We start from the raw sequence: 21,644 nt of genomic DNA, 5'->3' as shown, positions 1-21,644 counted from the left end.
TTATCCCAACTATCTCTGTTGGTGTGATCTCAGTCAACAAGAACAGTATAGTTGACCTTTTAACAACACGGGGGTTAGGAGCCCCAAACCCCATGCAGTCGAAAATCTGTGTATAACTTTTGACCCCCCAAAAACTTAACTGCTAATAGCCTAATCTTGAGAAGTCCTTATCAACAACATAAACACATAATGCATATTTTGAATGTTATATGTATTAGTACTTTGTGATTACAATGAGATAAGCTAGAGAAAAAATTGTAAAGAAGAGATAATACATTTACAGTACTGTTCTGTAAAAAGTCTGTGCTTAAGGGGATCTGCATAGTTCAAACCCATGTTGTCTAAGTATCAGCTGTATTTGCCAACTCATATTGTGTATGTAGTCCATGCCTAGGTATTCGGATGAGGCAAGGACCAGGCTATTGCTAGGGCTATGTATGTATTCAGAAGAATACACAGTATTATGCAACTTAATCTGGAGAGACATTAATTATTCCTAAATTGTATGCTGTAATGTCTTGGTAATACAGAGAAAGAAAAGATGTATATAAACTGGACTAGTCAGGAATGTCCCTTGGAGGAAGTGGCATTTGAACTGTGTCTTCACTGAAATACAGACATATGATGTATTAGTCTATCAGGACAGTTATATCAAAGTACCACAAATGAGGTGGGCTGAAACAATAGAAATTTATTCTTTTATGGTTTGGAAGGCTAGAAGTCCTAAATCACAATGTCAGCAGGGTTGATTGGATGGGGAATCCGAAGGAGAATCTGTTCCATGCTTCTCTCCTAGCTTCTCGTGGCTCCCAGCATCCTGGCATCCCAAACTTGTAGCTGCGTAACTTCATTCTCTGCCTTTGTCTTCTCATGGCCCATTTCCCTGTGAGTGTGTCATCTTCTCTTCTTATAAGTACACTGGTCATACTGGATTATGTGCGTCCTAATGCTAACCAGTATGATGGAGTAGGGCCACCTAATCCAGTATGACCTCATCTTACCTTGATTATATCCACAAAGAACTTATTTCCAAATAAGGTCATATTCATAAGCACTGGGGGTAAGAATTTGAAAGTACCATTTTTTTTTTGTGGGCTGGGGGGAAGGAGGGGAGCGGGGAGGAGCACAATTCAACCCACAACATGCAGAGAGAAGAAGGGAAAATATCCTAGGCCAGAAAGATAGTGTGAATATAGGCAAAACATTTTTGAACTTTCCCTGTTTGTTTCTGTTGTTTACTTGAATTTGACCCTTTTTTATGGTGTCTGGGACACTGACAAATCTGAGTGCTACTTTTTAAAGAAAAATACTGAAATTTCACTTTATATTTAAATTTCACCATTTAATTATTTTTTTTGCACCAGAATATATTTTAGATGAGAATTTATTATATTTGAATACTGTAAAATTGTTAGGTAATTCTTACTTAGCGTAATACTGACAATAAAATTGAAACAACCTCATTATTTTTCACAGTGGTTCCAGGGCTAGTATTTCCTCGTATTTCAGGGCAAAATTTTCTTTGAATTTTTTGATCAGTTTTTCCCATTTCTCTATTAGCAGAGATTTCTTGATAAAACAATGCAAATAAGCTCTTAAACATCCAAGGAGAAATCTAATCTGAATAGTTAGGTTATCAAAAGAACAAACATTATAAAAACTTCATTGAAATTGACAACTAATGTCTAGTCAGAATGAAAACAAGAACATGTGAATTCTGTACACTTAGGACAGGAAAATCAATGACAAAATGGCTTAATTTGACTCTGTGTTTCTCCTAAGTAGTTATTATCTCTTATTTACAACAGTAAAGTGATATGATAGAATTGGAACTGAGTCTCTTTCCTTCTGTCTGGCTTAGAATTGTAGGATAATTTGTCCACATCCCCTTGGAAGATAGTGTGAACAACCAGAAAAACTGAACATGGAAGGAAACAATAGTTAAGGTCAATATATTACTTTGTTTAGCTTTTTGTGTGTAACAAACATTTACATCAGATAATCATATATTTTATGAGCTTCTGCAATCACATAAATGCATCTTTATTTTCTTTAGGCAATTTAAACCTTTCTTATACCACTGAATACCTTCAATCAATGTTTTTAAGGCCATCTATGAATAATAATCTAATTAAGGATGAAAATGAGCAGTTAATAAAGGTCAGTGAGTCAATTAACTATTCAGTTTTACTCTTGAAGAAGTAATACAATTCTTTTTTATAGAATATGGAGCAAATCATAACAAAAATATTAATTATCATCAAATAGCTAAAGGAAAAATACACTTGGTCCCTGATATATCAAGAGTACATAAGGATGCTAATCAGAACATACCAACCAAAATGAAATATAGTTAGAGAAAAAAAATCAAAGATAGACATTATTAGACTCTTTGGAAAGATAGGATTTAAAAATGAAATCCCTTTTATCTATGGAGTGAAAAGATATTGTAACTTTCTGTTCAAGCAACAAACGAAATTAATGGAAAATATCTGCACCCTATACTAAGACAAGACATTTTACTAGGTGCAATAGCTTCCCCAGCTTCACTTTATCTTATTCCCATATATTCATAATTTACATGGAAAGCACTTTGAAAAACAATCTGCAAAGAATGAGCTTCTTAGATGACTGTCTTGTCTCCATGTGAAAAATGTAATCATCCATAGCAGAACCACTCTGTCTACAAATCAGTCATTAGAGCTGGAAGGTCTTAAACCAAGGGCAAACAGTTTTTTTTTTTTTTAATGTCAACCATCTAAGTTATCATCACTTTTGATTCATATGATATGTGCACATGGAAAAAAAAAATCTATGGACATATTTAGATAGACAGTGACCTAAAACCTATTATGGTTTGTCTTTGCTACATAAAATCAGGGATTGACTTAGGGGAATGCATTTGATGCATTTGTAAGCCTGGGTGGGTTATAACAGAAAATCTCCAATAATAAGAAACTCTTCAGCACAGAATCATCAATCCTTCACAGTCTTTTAAACATGGGTACGAGTTACCTAAATTTTTGGGTTGCTGTTGAATTTTTCATGTTTCAGACAACAGAAAGGTACTTGAAATGAAATCTATTTCAAGTTAAAAAATTTTTTTTAATGTTTATTTTTTAGAGAGAGAGGGAGACAGAGTGTGAGTGGGGGAGGGGAAGAGAGAGAGGGAGACACAGAATCCGAAACAGGCTCCAGGCTCTGAGCTGTCAGCACAGAGCCCGACGCAGGGCTCAAACCCATGAACCTCAAGATCATGACCTGAATTGAAGTCAGATGCTCAACTGACTGAGCCACCCAGGCACCCCTACTTCAAGTTTTTTTTTTTAAGTTTAACTACTTTGAGAAATTGCTAAAAACAAAGAATAGCTAGTAATTTGAATCTTAGAATTTGATTGGCAACACTAAGTTGAAACAGAGATAATATTAGGTGCCTGGGTGTGTGTGTGTGTGTGTGTGTGTGTGTGTGTGTGTGTGAGAGAGAGAGAGAGAGAGAGAGAGAGAGACAGAGAGACAGAGAGAGAGAGAGAGAGAGAGAGATTGAGAGGGAGAGAGAGAGAGAGAATGTAGGAGAGAGAAGTGGGAGGAGGGAGAATTGTGATAAAATATTGGGATAGTGCACAAAATCTTGAAAATGCATCAATGCCCCATCCCCCTCCTGCCCAGATGCACTATAGTATAGAGTATCTTGATATGCCTTTTACCTTCTGCCTGGGGTCTGAGTTTGCAATTACTCTTTTCTACCTTCACTTGTTCCCTAAATCACTCGTCTGTGTCCTTTATTTATCTTCCATTTTCTTGTTCTCACATTGTCATTTACTAGTCATTACCCTGTTTAACCTTTACTATCTAGCCTCTTGAACATGTCAGAATAAAGCACTAAATGAATCTTGCAAACAAGCCCTTTGGTATGTGCAAAGAAAAAAAGATTCTGGATTATAGTTTCCTCTCTAAACTTGAAATTTCTAAATTCAAGGCATGTAAAATATTATACAAACATATAATTTTCATTCACATGATATATTCCTCACACTTTGTATTTAACAAAGAAAGTATTGCCAGTGATTTTGTTATAGACAATTTCTTCATTCACTGATTCTATAAAACCAGACTAAAGTACTCTTATTGTTTGCTATTATTATTATTTTTTTTAGAAAAACTCAAATCATGACATCATATTTTATACTGGTTTCCTGGATAATGAATACAAAAATGAGATAGAAAACCAATGTCAGAGCACTCATTCAAAAGAAAATCTTTCAGTGATTTTACCATAGGACATTTGAAATCTCAATTTCTTTGCTATCCCATGTCTGTACTCCAAATGACACCTGGCCAGTTTGGGACCTTCATGACTATCAACACTATATTATTGATGCTTACTTTTTGCTGGATCTTTACATTCATATATTCAGTTTCCTGCTTGACATATCTGCCTGGTTATTTAGAAAGTTAGTGAATTAAGCAGGATAAAACCAAACCCTCTTGATTCTCTATCCCCTCAATCCATCTACTGCTCTTTCCCCAGGCTTCTTTATGTCAGTAAATGGCACCAGCAACCACTTACTTGCTTAAACCCCAAATCTAGGAGTTATCTTAGATTTTTCTGACCCCTTCCTTCTTGTCCATTCTTCAAGACTTGCCTATTTTACCTCCAGAGTATATCCTGAATTAACCCCATTCTCTCCATTTGTGCAACTGTCTATCTTAGACTACGGCAGTACCCTTCTAACTGGTCTCCCCTCTTCCGCCCTGGACCTCTTACCATCCATAGTGATTGTTTTTAAAAATATAAATCCTACTATATCCCTTCTCTGTTTAAAATCCTCTTCACTAGGGGCACCTGGGTCGCTCAGTTGGTTAAGCTGAGCCTAACTTTTAATTTTGGCTCAGGTCATGATCTCGCAGTTTCTGAGTTTGAGCCCTGTGTTGGGCTCTGCACTGAGAGTGCAAAGCTGACTTGGGATTCTCTCTCTCTCTTCCTGTCTTTCTGCCCTTCCCCTGCTGTCTCTCTATCTCAAAAAAAAAAAAAAAAAAAAAAAAAAAAATCCTCTTCACTAGTAGCTTCTCAATGCTGCTGGAATAAAACCCAAATTCTTTACCTTGGTTTATATAACCTGGAAACTGCCTAACTCACCAACTACAACTCACACCATTGTACTCCTTGCCCACTACTTTTTTTAAAATCAGATGGGTTTTTTTGGTTTCTTTTTTACATGCTAATCCTGGTCCTTCTTTAGGTCCTTTGCAAAACACTGCTGTACCTGTAATGATCATCCCCTGATCTCTAGTGGCTCTGTCTAATCATTCAGAATTTAGCTTAAATATTACCTTCTCCAAAAAGCACTCCTTGAAGTTTGAAATAGCTACCTAGTCAACTAATTCATGCTTCAGAGACTAACTAGAGTGTAGTGGTTCTTGCCCATGGAGCTAAGGTCTAAGTCCAGCCTTCCAGCTAGTAACTCAGCTGGAATATCATGATAGAATTATCAATGACTTCAGGAATATCATGATAGAATTAAGTCAGGGTGGCTAATCCTCACTCTGGAATGAAATTTGATTAGTGCTGATCAGTTTTATGGTAACTCCATTATCTTTGCCAGTGATTGGCTTCGGTTGAGGAGATGACATCCTCTGAACCAGTGAGACAGGACGTAGAGTCTGAGTGTTTCTGAGAATATTTTTGTCCTTCTTACCAACCAAATGAATAGTGTCTTGCTTTATTTCAGCTGTTTTTGGTCATAATGACTTTATGACAAATATATTTGATTAATAATCATAGATAACAAAATCACACATTTATTCTTCCCAGACTGACAAATGATTGCAGAGCTCTTCACATATGAAAAGTCTCAGAATATTCATTCATTCATTCACTCTTCCAAGAATTAATGAGCACTTAGAATGATTCACATTTTATTGATTCACTTAACAGACATAACTAACAAGCTAAGTCAGGTCAAACAGATAATTTTTCAAAGTGAAGTTACAGTACTAATTAGTGGAGGGAGTATTTAGCAGTGACCTTGAAGGAGGAAATATACTTGCTAAGCTTCAGGGTCCTGAAGGACCTTCTTAGAAGTAGTTTCAACTACTTTCCTTCTCAAAGGAGATAAATTCAAATTTGGGAAATTATCATAATTTCTTTGGTTAGTGTCTGAAATTTTAAAGTCATGCTAATTTTCAGAGATGATGTGGATTTAATGATTTTATCTTCTGAGAGATAATTTGCCTCTGGTCAGTTTCTGTCACGGTTAATCAGTATGTATTGTGCCATTTTCTAATATATAAACATGGTTTCCCACTATTGTAGAGGGCATAAAACATTATTAACAAGCACACAGGCACCAGTGGATAAGTAGAACTTATAGGTAGAGTCCATTAATTAAAGACAAGTGGGGTAAACTTTACACATTCTGCTAGTAACAACTTTTTAAAGAAATTCCAGGCCATGAGACCAACGTTACTCTTTTAAAGCCACTTTAAAATGGTAACCATTTGAAGTGAAACTGAGTCCTAGTTTCACTTCTGCAGTATGCTATCTGTGTGATGTTGGCAAATTCCAGTCTTCACTTCAGTCAAACAGATATGAGCTCAATTGCTCTTCCTCCTCCATAGATTAATAAAGATGATAAAATGAAATACAAATGTGTTAAGTTTCTTTGAAAAATCGAATGTGATATACAAATTTAAGTTTTTGAGAATTATGATTATTGCCATACATACAATTTAAGAGTTTCAATAGTGATGTTCAAGTGTGAAATATTTTTCATATTTGCTTTTCTATCTCAGACCTCTCCTCCCCTTGCCAGTCACTTCTAGTTTAAACCGGTTTCATTTCAATCAACTTGGGATACTGTGTCTGTTTCAAAGCCCCTTTCCCAGGATTTGGGCAGAGTTCCCTCACAGCTGCAGAGTCCCACTGACCAAAGGAAGGCTGGTGTCTGAACTTGGCCCCATCTCTCCTCTCAGGTCACTACATTCATACAGCTGCAGAAGCTGCAGGTGCATGTATGTTAATGTCTGCTTTTATGAATGACCATGACTGGTCATGGCAATTGTGATCTCTTCTTCCTTTGGGCATTATTGTTTCTTTACCCAACACCAGCTGTCCACTGTCTCCCTCTATGCCTCTGGCCTGTCAGTGTTGGCTCCCTCATTATCATATTTGTTAGTTCTTCTGGGGAATCTGCATCGACTTTCCCTCCAGTATGGGTATTTTTTCCTAGCTTTAGCCACTTTTTATCTTTTTGGTGGGAAATCTTATAACTGGACTCTCCCTATTTCAGTGCGTAGCCTTCACAGAATGTTAACAGATGGCTTAAGCCCCACTTGCCTTGAGGAAGACTTAGACATCCATGTAGGCTAAGCAGTGGAATTGCAGAATATCTTTGTGGACTACACTCTGGCTTGTAGCTTTACATTTAGAATTTTCACATGTTCTTACAGGATGAGGTCTGTTTGCAGGTTTGTGGCTTTGAAGCTTGGGGATGGGGGACAAGAAGACCCATCCCCAAAGGAAGAGAGATAGAGGTGGGTAGGTGAAAACTGCTAACTCATAAACTCTGTACAGGTGGCAGAATTGGGAGAAGGGGCTGTGTTTTGCCGTAACAATCCTTTGGAATGTTACTACTTTGAAAACTTTATGGAGAAAGTACTTATTTTGCTTTTCTTTGGGTTTAGAAAGTAAATCATACACTTCTTTTTGTTCTTAGCTCTGAACTGTTTGCAGTGTAGTTTCTACCCCAGGTGGAAGACTTGGAGGTGGGGCAGAAATTTTCTTTACATCTATTCGAAAGTTCCACTTTTATAAATGCTTAATTGTCCCATGCCCTGTAAAACTTGATCCATGCCTGATGTAAAGGTCCTGGTTCTATTGGACTGTCAGTTAACTGTTTACCTGTTTTACCGGCTTGATTGGGGCTCTTGATTGCAGCAGCTGCTCAGAGGTGCACAGTAGGCATACAGTAAAGCTTGTTGCATTGATCAATGAAATAGATTAGTGAATGAAAGAAATTCTGGAAGTGTAAAGGTAGCATCTTCCATTTAATTACTAAGTCATCAACTTTCTAGATAGCAAATACTATGGTAGAAGTTTGCTATTCTTTTCATCAAAAATGGTTTTATAAGTTTGGATCAACATACATCCAAATATCATATACTGAGTACAAGGTAACTGACTATTCAGAAAATAGTTTTCTTTTCCGTATAGCAAATGTTCTACCTAATTTCCCCCAGAAGCCAACAGTAGGATGGATGCGGCTTAAAGTAATAAACTAAGCTCTATCTCTGTCAACCTACTTAAACATGCCTGAATTAGTATGATTTTTTTTTCTTTTTAAGCAGTGAAATCTACAAGTGGTTTCCAGGAGTTAAGATCTTCTCATTTTTGAAGGGAGAACACTTAAAACCCCCTCCCCCATGGCTGGGTCAGAATTGTATTTCATTAAATAATCTCATGACCTTTTAGTAAATCTCATTTTATAATTTCATCCTTTGAGGGAATCATTTGTTTTTCTCATCTTCCTCTTAATTTTGTGTATATTTGTCCTTTCATTTTGGCTTTTAGAACTAATATTAACTTTAAAAATTGAGCTTAAGAAAAACCAGAGTAAGTTGTTCAATTATCCTTGACATTTCAGTAGCATTGAAATGTAAACTTTTTCACAGAATTCACAGCATGTCCTCACCTTACTAGCTTAGCTGTTCAGTTCATGTCAATAAATTTGTCGACTCTCCTGCTCAGCAGATGCAAATGTTCAGTTATTTGCATGGTTCAAAATGAAGTCTGATTTGAGACATCCCTGAATTCATATCCATGTTCTCTGTTATGTAAAGTTTCCTGTACTATTTCCTATCTTCTGGAAAGTTTTCATTAGCTTTGCTGTTGGTACATCAAATATTTGGTTTAAATACAGATTTTTCCCCCACTCAACACACAAATAATGTGGGTCAGGGAGAAAACAGAGAGGCCATCTTAAGGGGCCCAAAATGGAGAAATACAGAGGCTAATATTTCAAATTCATAATAAGCAGCACAGTGACAGAGAAGCAGAGAAGGTGCAGGTTGGATGGATCTGTGGTTGGGCATTTGCAGGCAATGTGGGACTGGAAAGCCACTGAGGGGCAGGGCAGAGTTGGGTATTGGCACGAGAACAGTTAGTTGGGCCTATGTTGGAAAGAGGTCTCGGCCAAATGAAGACAAGAAACTAGAATAATATAGATCAGGGTAAAAATCATCCAAATAGTGGAGTGCAGAATTGATGTGGCTATTTAAAAATAATATATATTTTACTTTCTGTATTAATCTGGTAGGGCCGTCATAACAAAAGTCTCACAGATTGGGTGGCTTAAAAAACAGAAAGATATTTTCTCACAGTTCTAGAGGCTGAAAGTCCAAGATCAAGGTGATGGCAGTGTTGGTTTCTCCTGCGGTCCTTCTGTTTGGCTTGCAGATGGCCACCCTCTTGCTATCTCCTCACGTGGCCTTTGCTCTGTGGGTATGCATCCCTGGTGTTTCTACTTTTTAAGGATACCAATCATCTTGAATTAGGGCCCACTCTGACTCTTATTTTAACTTAATCACTTCTTTAAAGGCCCTATCTCTAAATCCAGTCACATTCTGAGGTACTGGGGGTTAGGGTTTCAATATATGGATTTTCAGGGGACACAATTCAGTCTCTAACACTTAGAAAAATATATTTTATTTATTTAAAACTTTTTTTAATGTTTGTTTATTTTTGAGAGAGAGAAAGACACAGAGTGCAAGTGGGGGAGGGGAAGAGAGAGGGAGACACAGAATGCGAAGCAGGCTCCAGCCTCTGAACTGTCAGCACAGAGCCCAACACGGGGCTCGAACTTATGAACTGTGAGATCATGACCTGAGCCGAAGTCAGATGCTTAACCGACTGAGCCACCCAGGTGCCCCAAGAAAAATATATTTTAAAGATATGTCATGTATGAAGTTAGTCTGTGATCTTGGAGTAGTGGTTTTCAAACATTGAAATACAAATTGCTAGGTCCCATCCCCTCCCTATGAGATTTTGATTCAGTAGATCTATGAAAGGGGCTGAGAATTTGCATTTCTAACAAGTTCCCAAGTGATGCCAGTATTGCTGATCTTAGGACTGCACACTAGTTGGCAATTAAGGAAATTTACTATACAATGTGACCTGCTGACAGACTGAAAGAAGGAAATGGGGATTCCATGGCACTGAAATCTGCCAATACCCTGAATAAACTTGTAAGAGGATTTATGCCCAGAGACTTTGGAAAGGATTGAAAGCCTTGACTTCGGCCTGTGGGGTTCTAAGCAGAGAACCAGTTGAGCTACACTGTACCCTGACTTCTAACCCACCAAAACTGTGAGATAATAGGTGGTTCTAACACACCGCTAACAACGGTAATTTGTCTTGACAGCAATAGAGAACTAACAGAAGAGATCATAGTTATTCTGTAAAAACCATGTGGACAGATCATTCTACCTAAATACATGATTATTCTATATGCATAGGTTGGCTTACACTTTATCAAGTCTTAAAAGGTAAGATAAAGATCTAGCAAACTGTTTCCAAGAGCATGTTCCATGGAGAAAAAATACATGGTATATCTCTCTCTAGAGGAATCACATGCAGATTTTCACATAAAGGCTCTGCTAAGTACTTCAGCAGGGGGCGGGACAGGGGGGTAGTACTCATTGATTTGCCTAAGTCAATAGTTTTTTAGTTTTACAAATATATTTGACCCCTGAATTCTTTTTTTTAACGTTTATTTATTTTTGAGACAGGGAGAGACAGCATGGATGGGGGAGGGTCAGAGAAAGAGGGAGACACAGAATCTGAAACAGGCTCCAGGCTCTGAGCTGTCAGCACAGAGCCTGACGTGCGGCTCGAACTCACAGACCACGAGGTCATGAGCCGAAGTCGGATGCTTAACCGACTCAGCCACCCAGGCGCCCACCTGAATTCTTTATAAATAAAATGTTTGTGAGCCTACCACCTAAAACTCATTAAAAGCATCTAGATTTTGCTGCTCCACGGGCCATTGATATTGGGACTCTTTTATGCTAGACATGTAGGAAATAATTCCAAATCCCATTTCCTTGGGGTCAAGCTTTGGAATGTCTATTTTAAGAGATAACAATTTGTTGTGAATTTAGTAAAAAATAAATTTCCTCTCCTCATAATCTATATCTAGATGTTGCAAATACCTATAGGCCAGGCAGATAATATAAATGAGTGAAGTGGGCTGTAAAACAATAGGAAGTCAGGTGTCTTCATGCAAACGTATGAGAGTTTTTGTAGAATAGATACCTCTAAGTATGGCTATGTCTAAAGATCTTGAACTTTCTTAGGTATGGCTAAATTTTGCTTCAAAGTACTTACAGAAGTTTTCACTCAAACCAGGAATATTTAAAAATTCCATCACATTTTATTTCCTTTTTTTTAGCTTCTAAATTGTTTTTATTTAATTTATTTTTAAAATTTATATCCAAGTTAGTTAGCATATAGTGCAACAGTGTTTCAGGAGTAGATTACTTAATGCTCCTTACCCATTTAGCCCATCCTCCCTCTCAGAACCCCTCGAGTAACCCTTTGTTTTCCATATTTAAGAGTCTCTTATGTGTTGTTCCCCTCCCTGTTTTTATATTATTTTTGTTTCCCTTCCCTTATGTTCATCTGTTTTGTGTCTTAAAGTCCTCATATGAGTGAAGTCATATAACGTTTGTCTTTCTCTGACTAATTTCCCTTGGCATAATACCCTCTAGTTCCATCCATGTAGTTGCAAATGGCAAGATGTCATTCTTTTTGATTGCCAAGTAATACTCCATTGTGTGTGTGTGTGTGTGTGTGTGTGTGTGTGTGTGTGTGTATGTATATATACACACATACACACCACATCTCCTTTAACCATTCATCCATAGATGGACATTTGGGTTCTTTCCATTCTTTGGCTATTGTTGATAGTGCTGCTGTAAACATTGGGGTGCATTTGTTCCTCAGAAACAGCATACTGTTTTTTTTGACCTTAGTTTTTTTTTTTTTATTTTTTAAATGTTTATTTATTTTTGAGACAGAGGGAGACAGAGCATGAACAGGGGAGGGGCAGAGAGAGAGAGGGAGACATAGAATCTGAAGCAGGCTCCAGGCTCCGAGCTGTCAGCACAGAGCCCAGCGCGGGGCTCGAACTCACAGACCATGAGATCATGACCTGAGCTGAAGTCAGATGCTTAACTGATTAAGTCACTCAGGTGCCCCTATTTTTAGTTCTTTGAGGAACCTCCATACTGTTTTCCAGAGTGGCTGCACCAGTTTGCATTCCCACCAGTGGTGCAAAAGAGATACTCTTTTTCCGCATTCTTGCCAATATCTGTTGCTGTCTGAGTTGTTAATGTTAGCCATTCTGACAGGTGTGAGGTGGTATCTCATGGTGGTTTTGATTTGTATTTCCCTGATGATGAGTGATATTTTTCATGTGTCTGTTGGCCATCTGGATGTCTTCTTTGGAGTAGTGTCTATTCATGTCTTTTGCCCATTTCTTCACTGGATTATCTGTTTCTTGGGTGTTGAGTTTGATCAGTTCTTTATAGATTTTGGATACTAATCCCTTATCTGATATGTCATTTGCAAATATCTTCTCCCATTCCATCGGTTGCCTTTTAGTTTTGCTGATTGTTTCTTTCACTGTGCAGAAGCTTTTTATTTTGATGAGGTCCCAGTAGTTCATTTTTGCTTTTGTTTCTCTTGCCTCTGGAGACGTGTTGAGTAAGAAGTTGCTGCAGCCAAGGTCAAAGAGGTTTTTGCCTGCTTTCTTCTGGAGGATTTTGATGGTTTCCTGTCTTACATTTAGGGTTTTCATCCATTTTGAGTTTATTTTTGTGTATGGTGTAAGAAAGTGGTCCAGGTTCATTTTTCTGCATGTCACTGTCCAGTTTTGCAGCACCACTTGCTGAAGAGATTGTCTTTATACCATTGGATATTCTTTCCTGGTTTGTCAAAGATTAGTTGGCCATACGTTTGTGGGTCCATTTCTGGGCTCTCTGTTCTGTTGATCTGAGTATCTGTTTTTGTGCCAGTACCGTACTGTCTTGATGATTACAGCTTTTTAATACAGCTTGAAGTCTGGGATTGTGATGCCTCCTGCATTGGCTTTCTTTTTCAAGATTGCTTTGGCTATTCAGGGTCTTTTCTGGTTCTATACAAATTTTAGGATTGTTTGTTCTAGCTCTGTGAAGAATGCTGGTGTTATTTTGATAGGGATTGCATTGATATTTGTTCTTCCTATCCAGGAACGTGGAATATTTTTCCATTTTTTGTGTGTCTTCTTCAATTTCTTTCATAAGTTTTCTATATCAGTGTATAGATTTTTAACATCTTTGGTTAGATTTATTCCTAGGTATTTTATGGTTTTTGGTGCAGTTGTAAATGGTATCAATTCTTTGATTTCTCTTTCTGTTGCTTCATTATTGGTGTATAGGAATGCAACTGATTTCTGTGCATTGATTTTATATCCTGCGACCTTGCTGAATTTGTGGATCAGTTCCAGCAGTTTTTCGTGGATATTTTTTGTTTTGCATATAGTGTATCATGTCATCTGCAAAGAGTGAGTTTGACCTCCTCCTGGCCAGCTTGGATTCCTTTTATTTCTTTGTGTATTCCGATTGCTGAGGCTAAGACTTCCAACACTGTGTTGAATAACACTGGCGAGAGTGGAGATCCCGGTATTGTTCCTGACCTTACTGGGAAAGCTGTTAGTTTTTGCCAATTGAGGATGATATTAGCATTGGGTCTTTCATGTATGGCTTTTATGATCTTGAGGTATAATCCTTCTATCCCTACTTTTTTGAGGGTTTTTGTCAAGAAAGGATGCTGTATTTTGTTGAATGCTTTCTCTGCAACTATTGAGAGGCTCATGTAGTTCTTGTCCTTTCTTTTATTGATGTGATGAATCACACTGATTGTTTTGCAGATATTGAACCAGGCTGCACCCCAGGTATCAATCCCACTTGTTTGTGGTGAATAATTTTTTTTAATGTATTGTTGGATCCAGTTGGCTAATATCTTGTTGAGGATTTTTGCATCCATGTTCATCAGGGAAATTGGTCTATAGTTCTCCTTTTTAGTGGGGTCTTTTTCTGGTTTTGGAATCAAGATAATGATGGATTCAGAGAAAGAGTTTGGAAGTTTTCCTTCCATTTCTATTTTTTGGAACATCTTCAAGAGAATATGTGTTAAGTCTTCCTTAAATGTTTGGTAGAATTCCCCTGGAAAGCTATCTGGCTCTGGACTCTTGTTTTTTTGGGAGGTTTTTGATCACTAATTCAATTTCTTTACTGGTTATATGCCTTTTCAAATTTTATATTTCTTCCTGTTTCAGTTTTGGTAGTTTGTATGTTTCTAGGAATTTGTCCCTTTCTTCCAGATTGCCCATTTTGTTGGTATATAATTGCTCATAATATTCTCTTATTATTGTTTTATTTCTGCTATGTTGGTTGTGATCTCTCCTCTTTCATTCTTGATTTTATTTATTTGGGTCCTTTCCTTTTTCTTTTTGATCAAACTGGCTAGTGGTTTATCAATTTTGTTAATTCTTTCAAAGAACCAGTTTCTGGTTTCATTGGTCTGTTCTACTGTTTTTTTTTTGTTTTGTTTTGTTTTGTTTTGTTTTTCTGTTTTGTTTTTTGTTTTGTTTTGTTTTGTTTTTTGTTTTTGTTTTTGTTTTTTTTTTGGTTTCAATAGCATTGATTTCTGCTCTTATCTTTATTATTTCCTGTCTTCTGCTGGTTTTGGGTTTTATTTGCTGTTCTTTTTCCAGCTCTTTAAGGTGTATGGTTAGGTTGTGTATTTGAGACATTTCTTCCTTCTTTAGAAAGGCCTGGATTGCTATATAGTTCCCTCTTATGACTGCCTTTGCTGCATCCCATAGGTTTTGGGCTGTGGTGTTATCATTTTCATTGGCTTCCATGTCCATTTTAATTTCCTCTTTAACTTCTTGGTTAGCCCATTCATTCTTTAGTAGGGTGTTTTTCAGTCTCCAAATATTTGTTATCTTCCCAAATTTTTTCTTGTGGTTGATTTCGAGTTTCACAGTGTTGTGGTTTGAAAATATGCACCGTATGATCTCGATCTTTTTGTACTTGCTGAGGGCTAATTTGTGTCCCAGTATGTGATCTATTCTGGAGAATGTCCCATGTGCACTGGAGAAGAATGTATATTCTGCTGCTTTAGGATGAAATGTCTGAATATATCTGTTAAGTCCATCTGTTCCAGTGTGTCATTCAAAGCCATTGTTTCCTTGTTGATTTCCTGTTTAGATCATCTGTCCATTGCTGTAAGTGGGTGTTGAAGTCCACTACTATTATGGTATTATTATCAATGAGTTTCTTTATGTTTGTGGTTAATTGATTTATATATTTGGGTGCTCTCACATTTGGCGCATAAATGTTTACAATTGTGAAGTCTTCTTAGTGGATAGACCCTTTAATTATGATATAATGCCCTTCTGCAAATCTTGATACAGTGTTTATTTTAAAGTCTAGATAAGTATGGCTACTGTAGCTTTCTTTCCGCAACCATAACATGGTAAATGGTTCTCCATCCCCTTACTTTCAATCTGAAGGTGTCTTTACATCTAAAGTGGGTCTTTTGTGAACAGCATATAGATGGATCTTGTGTTCTTAGCCATTCAGTTATCCTATGTCTTTTGATTGGAGTGTTTAGTCCATTGACATTTAGAATGAGTACTGAAAGATATGAATTTATTGCCATTATGTTTCTTGTAGAGTTGGAGTTTCTGGTGGTGTTCTCTGGTCCTTTCTAGTCTTTGTTGCTTTTGGTATTTATTTATGTGTTTATTTTTTTTTTGTCTTTTCTCCCCTCAGAGAGCCCTCTTAAAATTTCTTGCAGGGCTGGTTTAGTGGTCATGATTCCATTAATTTTTGTTTGGGAAACTTTTAATCTCTCCTATTTTGAATGACAACCTTGCTGAATAAAGAATTCTTGGCTGCATAATTTTCCAGTTCAGCCCTTTGAATATATCCTGACACTCCTTTCTGGCCTGCCAATTTTCTGTGGATAGGTCTGCTGTAAACCTGATCTGTCTTCCTTTGTAGGTTAAGGACTGTTTTTCCCTTGCTGCTTTCCTGATTGTTTCCTTGCCTGAGTATTTTGTGAATTTGATTATGATATGCCTTGTTAATGGTCGGTTTTTGTTGAATCTCATGGGAGTCCTCTGTGCTTCCTGGATTTTGATGTCTGTGTATTTCCCCAGGTTAGGAAAGTTTTCTGCTATGATTTGCTCACTAACCCTCTACCCCTTTCTCTCTCCCTTCATCTTCTGGGACCCCTATGATTCTGATGTTGTTCCTTTTTAATGAGTCACTGATTTCTCTAATTCTTAAATCATGCTCTTTTGCCTTAGTCTTCCTATTTTTTTCTGCTTAATTTTTCTCCATAAGTTTGTCCTCTATGTCACTGATTTGCTGCTCTGCCTTATCCATCCTTGCTGCTGTAACATCCATTTGAGACTGAAGGTCAGTTATAGCATGTTTTATTTCATCCTGACTAGTTTTTACTTCTTTTATCTCCGCAGAGAGGGATTCTAATCTATTTTCGACCCCAGCTAGTATTCTTGTTATCATGATTCTAAATTTTACTTCAGACATCTTGCTTGTATCTCTGTTGATTAAGTTCCTGGCTGTCGTTTCTTCCTGCTCTTTCTTTTGGGGTGAATTCCTTTGTTTCTTGATTTTGAAGGAAGAAAAGGAATTAATAAGGTAAAAAAAAAATTAAAATTAAAAATTAAAAATAACACACAGACACACACAAATCAAATAAATGATGGTAGATCATAGGTGTGTTTTGGTCTGGTCGTTGAAAGGAGCTTGATAGATTAGAGAAAAAAGCAGGAGGGAAGGAAAACGTTTGAAAATTTGAAGAAATGAATACAATGAAATAGAATAAAATGAAAAGATGGAAGTAAAATAGAATTTGAAAAGTTTACAAAAGATTAAAAAATGTAAAAAAAATTAAAGAAATATTTTTAATAAAAATTGAAAGTAAAAATAATTTTTTTCTTTTTCTGTATTCAAGAAAAAAAAAGAAATGAAAAAGAAACAAAAAAGAAAATTCAATAAATGGACCAGCGAACAGATTGAAATTACATTGTTTTCCCCTATAGAAGTCAAACTATGAAGCAATTTATAGTTCATAAACTAAGCAGGTGGAGAGACTTGTGATGTTCCTGAAGAGCAAGGTTGGCCCAGTTGGAGGGGCTTAGTGTAATGGCTCTGGTCTCCATTAGATGGCACTACTTAGCTTACTGTGGTGAATTGTTGTGGCTCTTGTAGGTGTGTATGCGCATGCACAGAAGGGGTGAAAATGGTGTCACCCAGCTACCCAGTCTCTAGTATCAGAACTCTGTTCTTCCTGATCAGCAATTGTGCACCCATCCTTTGTTTCTGGCTTCTGTCCATTCCCTGCTTTTACACTGTCTGTGACCAAGCCATCAGGTTGCCAGGTGACACCTCCCTCCTGAGTTTTATCTCAGATGTGACTGTGTTTCCCAACCTCTCACTTCTGAGGGATTGTAGCTTTGTCCTTCTCAGACCTTCTGGGGGAGGGTCTCACCGAACAAAGGCCAGGTGCTGGCTGCACCCAGGAACGTTTGTTGGACCATGCTGCTGCCGATGCCCAGAGACTGTGGGTGGGTGCCAGCCCCAGAAAATGTTCACACAATTGTGTAGCAGCAGTGTTTCAGGGATTATGGAAAATCTCAACACATATCTGGCACCAGGCTTCACCCTTAATGACCTTGTTCCAGCACCAGCAAATGTGATTGTTCTCTGGGATCTGCTGGCACCTTTGCCTGTTGGGGGGGCACTGCTCAGCCTCTACGGAGTATCTTCCCAGTAGGGGAACCACCTCTCCCTGTGTGGCCTGAGGACCCCTGGACCTCACTCTGCTCCTGGGGATTTTCCCTTCTTACCAGAGCACTGCCAGGTATCTAGCTACAGAGGTTCAGACTCTGTGTTCCCTCTGTTTATAGAGTCTTAATGGAATTTAAACTCTCTCCTTTATCCTTCCTCCCTTTTTAATTCAGTCCCTGTGGCTGTTTCCACTTTTCCACTTTGTCCCAGCTTCTTTTGGGGAGGGGGTTGTCAGAAAGGGGATAAAATAAGAATTTGAATAAGTGAGGCTGTTGTTTGTGTGTTCATGTGGAACAATGCCATGTCTTTTTGCCTTGAAGTTTTAGGAAAGGTCAAAGGCTGAGAGCATTTTTGGGGACTCTCACATTCTAAAGTGAGGTGCTTGGCAACCTAGGTAGCACTTGCAAAGGGGGTGGTCAAAAATGGATTTTCTTAGCAATCATCCACCACACATCCATATATCACAGAAGGTGAGGCTGAAGAGGCTGAGAGAGAGGATTTATTAGAGAAAGTTGGCAGTGTGTTGGATTATTCGTCTTCACCAATCATGCCCCCAGCGAAGGTCATGGGTAGGGGGATGCTTCCCTTTTACTTAAAATCTAGTGGAAAATTTGTCTGTGTCCTTTTGGATGTGAGGGACTCAAGGGTTGATATTTGAGTCATGCCTGAAGAAAGCTGACCCTGTCCCTTCCTGATCATAGAGGAATGAGGGTTGTAATAGAAGCAAGCTGCACTCCCACCAGTAGTGAGGCAAAAGTGAGATTTCTTGGAGACAAATATGGAGCCTATGGATGGTGATAATCAGAGACTTCTTCAAAACTAACCTGCCCAAGAAGACTATTGGATACTGAGATCCAAAGAAGAGAAGGTGAACACTGGGAATGTAATGGATAGCAGCAGGGAGCCAGCTGGAGGAGAGGCCCTATATGTGCCACTGGGAGTGTTGACTTGCTGTCCAAGGTCCTTACTGAGGGGGGTCTCTGAGGTACCTGCAAAAGTCACCTCATTTCCATCCTGAAAAAAAGGATTAGGTTTGTACATCTGCCACATATATGGACACCAATCCTAGATCCTACTTAAGGCAGTTGTGTGAGACACGTTCTTTCTGTACTCTTAACCTTTTTTCCTTTGCTGTGCTTTGACCCTGGAGGGAGTGGCATATGGGAGAGGAAGCAGGGCAGGCTTACCATATCCCTTCCTTCCTTACTTGGGGTTCCCAACTGGGGTTGGATGTGATTTGAGGGAACAGAGAAGTTCTAAACTGAATTTTGATTTTTACACTGACCTGGATAAACTTACTTGATTTTATACCTGTCCATGTTTTTTTTAAAATGCCAAAATGAAGCTTCCACTTATTTAATATGTAATAGTGACTGAAAAGCCATGGGACCTGTATCAGATTCTGTCTAGAAGGGGAAAATAATGAGTCCATGAAGCCAGTTTACTGGGGAGCAGTAAGAAGAATATAGTTGCTTTCATCTTTGAATGAGTCCAGCTCACACTCAAGAAGAGTAAGTGAAAATTGAATTAAAAAAATTTTTACCTTTGATTATTAACTGAACTTTTAAATATGCCACTGTTCTGAAACTGATTCACATGAGACTCTGGATTTATTGGAATTGTATATATAAGATAAGAGAAATGGATTAGATGATCTTTCTTGTCTCCTCCAAAACTGTATTTCCATGATTTTAAAAACTGATATGATGCTTTGGAGTGAATTTAGAAAAGAAACTGCTAAAAGCTAAATACCCTTGTGTGGAATTAAAATAGCTTCAGAGCGGTGTGTCAGTGTATATCAGGATTGAATTTAGTGTGGGAATTAGATTCCCAAGTTACCTGTAAGGCAAAAATCTGGCACATCAGGAATTACCCCTGAAGATCATAAAGTATACTCAGTAGTTTCTTAGGAATAAAGGACTAGATTTCTTGAGTAGTCTACCACCCATTTATTCATGTGATAACCCTATGCATCCTTCGAACTTCATGTCAGATGCCATCTTCTCTGGAAAGCCTTGTGCCACATCCCTCTCTATTTGTGCCGTAGGTGTATGCTCCTGACACTGTCTGAACTTTCTTATCACAACAGTTAGCACATTCTGTTGTAACCACCTGTTTATTGTTGTAGGATGTTTAACAATAGAAGAATATCCTAGAGCACTGTAAAGAGCCATATAAATGTTTTCAGTTTCTCAAGGGATGACTTACTTTTAAGAATGACACCTAACACGGTAGCCATGGTCTGGATTTGGATTATAGCTACTTAAGAAAATTGGATTTAGATGGTGAAAAAGAGACTAATATGCTTTAAAAAATTGAATGTTTCCAAGTCTGCACAATTAAATCGCTTATAGTCTGATTTCTTTCTTCCTTTTCTTTTTTTTCCCTGTTAACTTTGCTTTTGATGGACTTACTCTGGGCTTGCGACTTGCCTTAGGAAATCAGCAATCCATCTAAAATCTATTAGTGCTCTAATTCTTTAATAAACATTTATATGTAATATTTGACTCATATAAAAGAATACATAACTTACATTTAAGTTATGAAACATAATAATGCAACAAACCCTTGTGAACTCACCTCTCCACTAATAACCAGCAAATTAGCAGTAACATTGAAGCTACTTGTACTCCTTACTCTATTTCTTTGCTGTCTTTCATAGCAATAATATTTAGAAATTAATTGCTTTTATAAAAAAAATTACCATATATGAATGAAAATAATATATTTTTAGTTTTTCTTACTCTTAGCTATATTCAGTGATATCATACTATGTGTAGTGTTTTGTAATTTGTTTTTTAAAAAATTAATATTATGACTATGAAATTAATTATTGTATATAGTGCATATTGGTAGATAGTTGAGTGTGTTGTTTACATTTATTTATTTTCACTGCTACATAATGTTTCATAGTGTGAGTGTTCTCTGATTTATTCTCTTGGGTTTGGATGCTTGGGTTTATAAAAATCAGTTTCTTTGCTGCATAAACACTGCCGTTATTACCACTTTTGAATGTCTCCGGCTGAACGTGTGCAAGAGCACCTGTAGGGCACGGCTGTGTTTTGATGGGATTCAGGACATACTACCCCTAAATATGGCACCATGGCATACTACATATTTGAAGCTGAGAAAATCTGAGAAGTGGCATGTGCAGGAAAGCCCTTCCCCGGAAGCAGTTCAGAAAACCCTCATGCCTCATGTGAGAGGTACTCTTCTTATACTTGGAGGAAAGGAATATCCTTATCTGCAAGGTACCAAGAGGAATCTGAATGAATGGGCCTCGCTCTTTCCCCCAGTTTACTACATTTAGTTTATACTCTTTCTTTTGCCCTTTCACATGTTTCCATGACTCCACTCTTCATCAAACCCAGCATAAAACACTCAGATTTAACCACCTTTTTAGGTCTTTGTTTCTTTATGAAGGTTTCTGTGTCATTTGAAATTTACACTAAATAAATTTGCATGATTTTCTCTTGTTAATCTGTCTTTTGTTACAGGTGAGAAATTAGAAAGGTAGAGGAAAAGGATATTTTTCTCTCCTATATTGTATACCTATATCTGCATATCTATATCTATATTTATATAAATACACACAATAGGAATGTAATGATTGAGTTGTGGTAAATTCATATGATCAGATATGTAGGAAAATGCTAAAATGTTTTCCCACTGATGGCACAAATTTTACTTATACCTGTTATTTATGAATTCCTCTTGCT

This window comes from Panthera uncia (assembly GCF_023721935.1).
Source record: "Panthera uncia isolate 11264 chromosome C1 unlocalized genomic scaffold, Puncia_PCG_1.0 HiC_scaffold_3, whole genome shotgun sequence".
In the NCBI taxonomy this organism is placed as follows: Eukaryota; Metazoa; Chordata; class Mammalia; order Carnivora; family Felidae; genus Panthera; species Panthera uncia.
Note: the sequence above shows the minus strand (reverse complement) of the source record.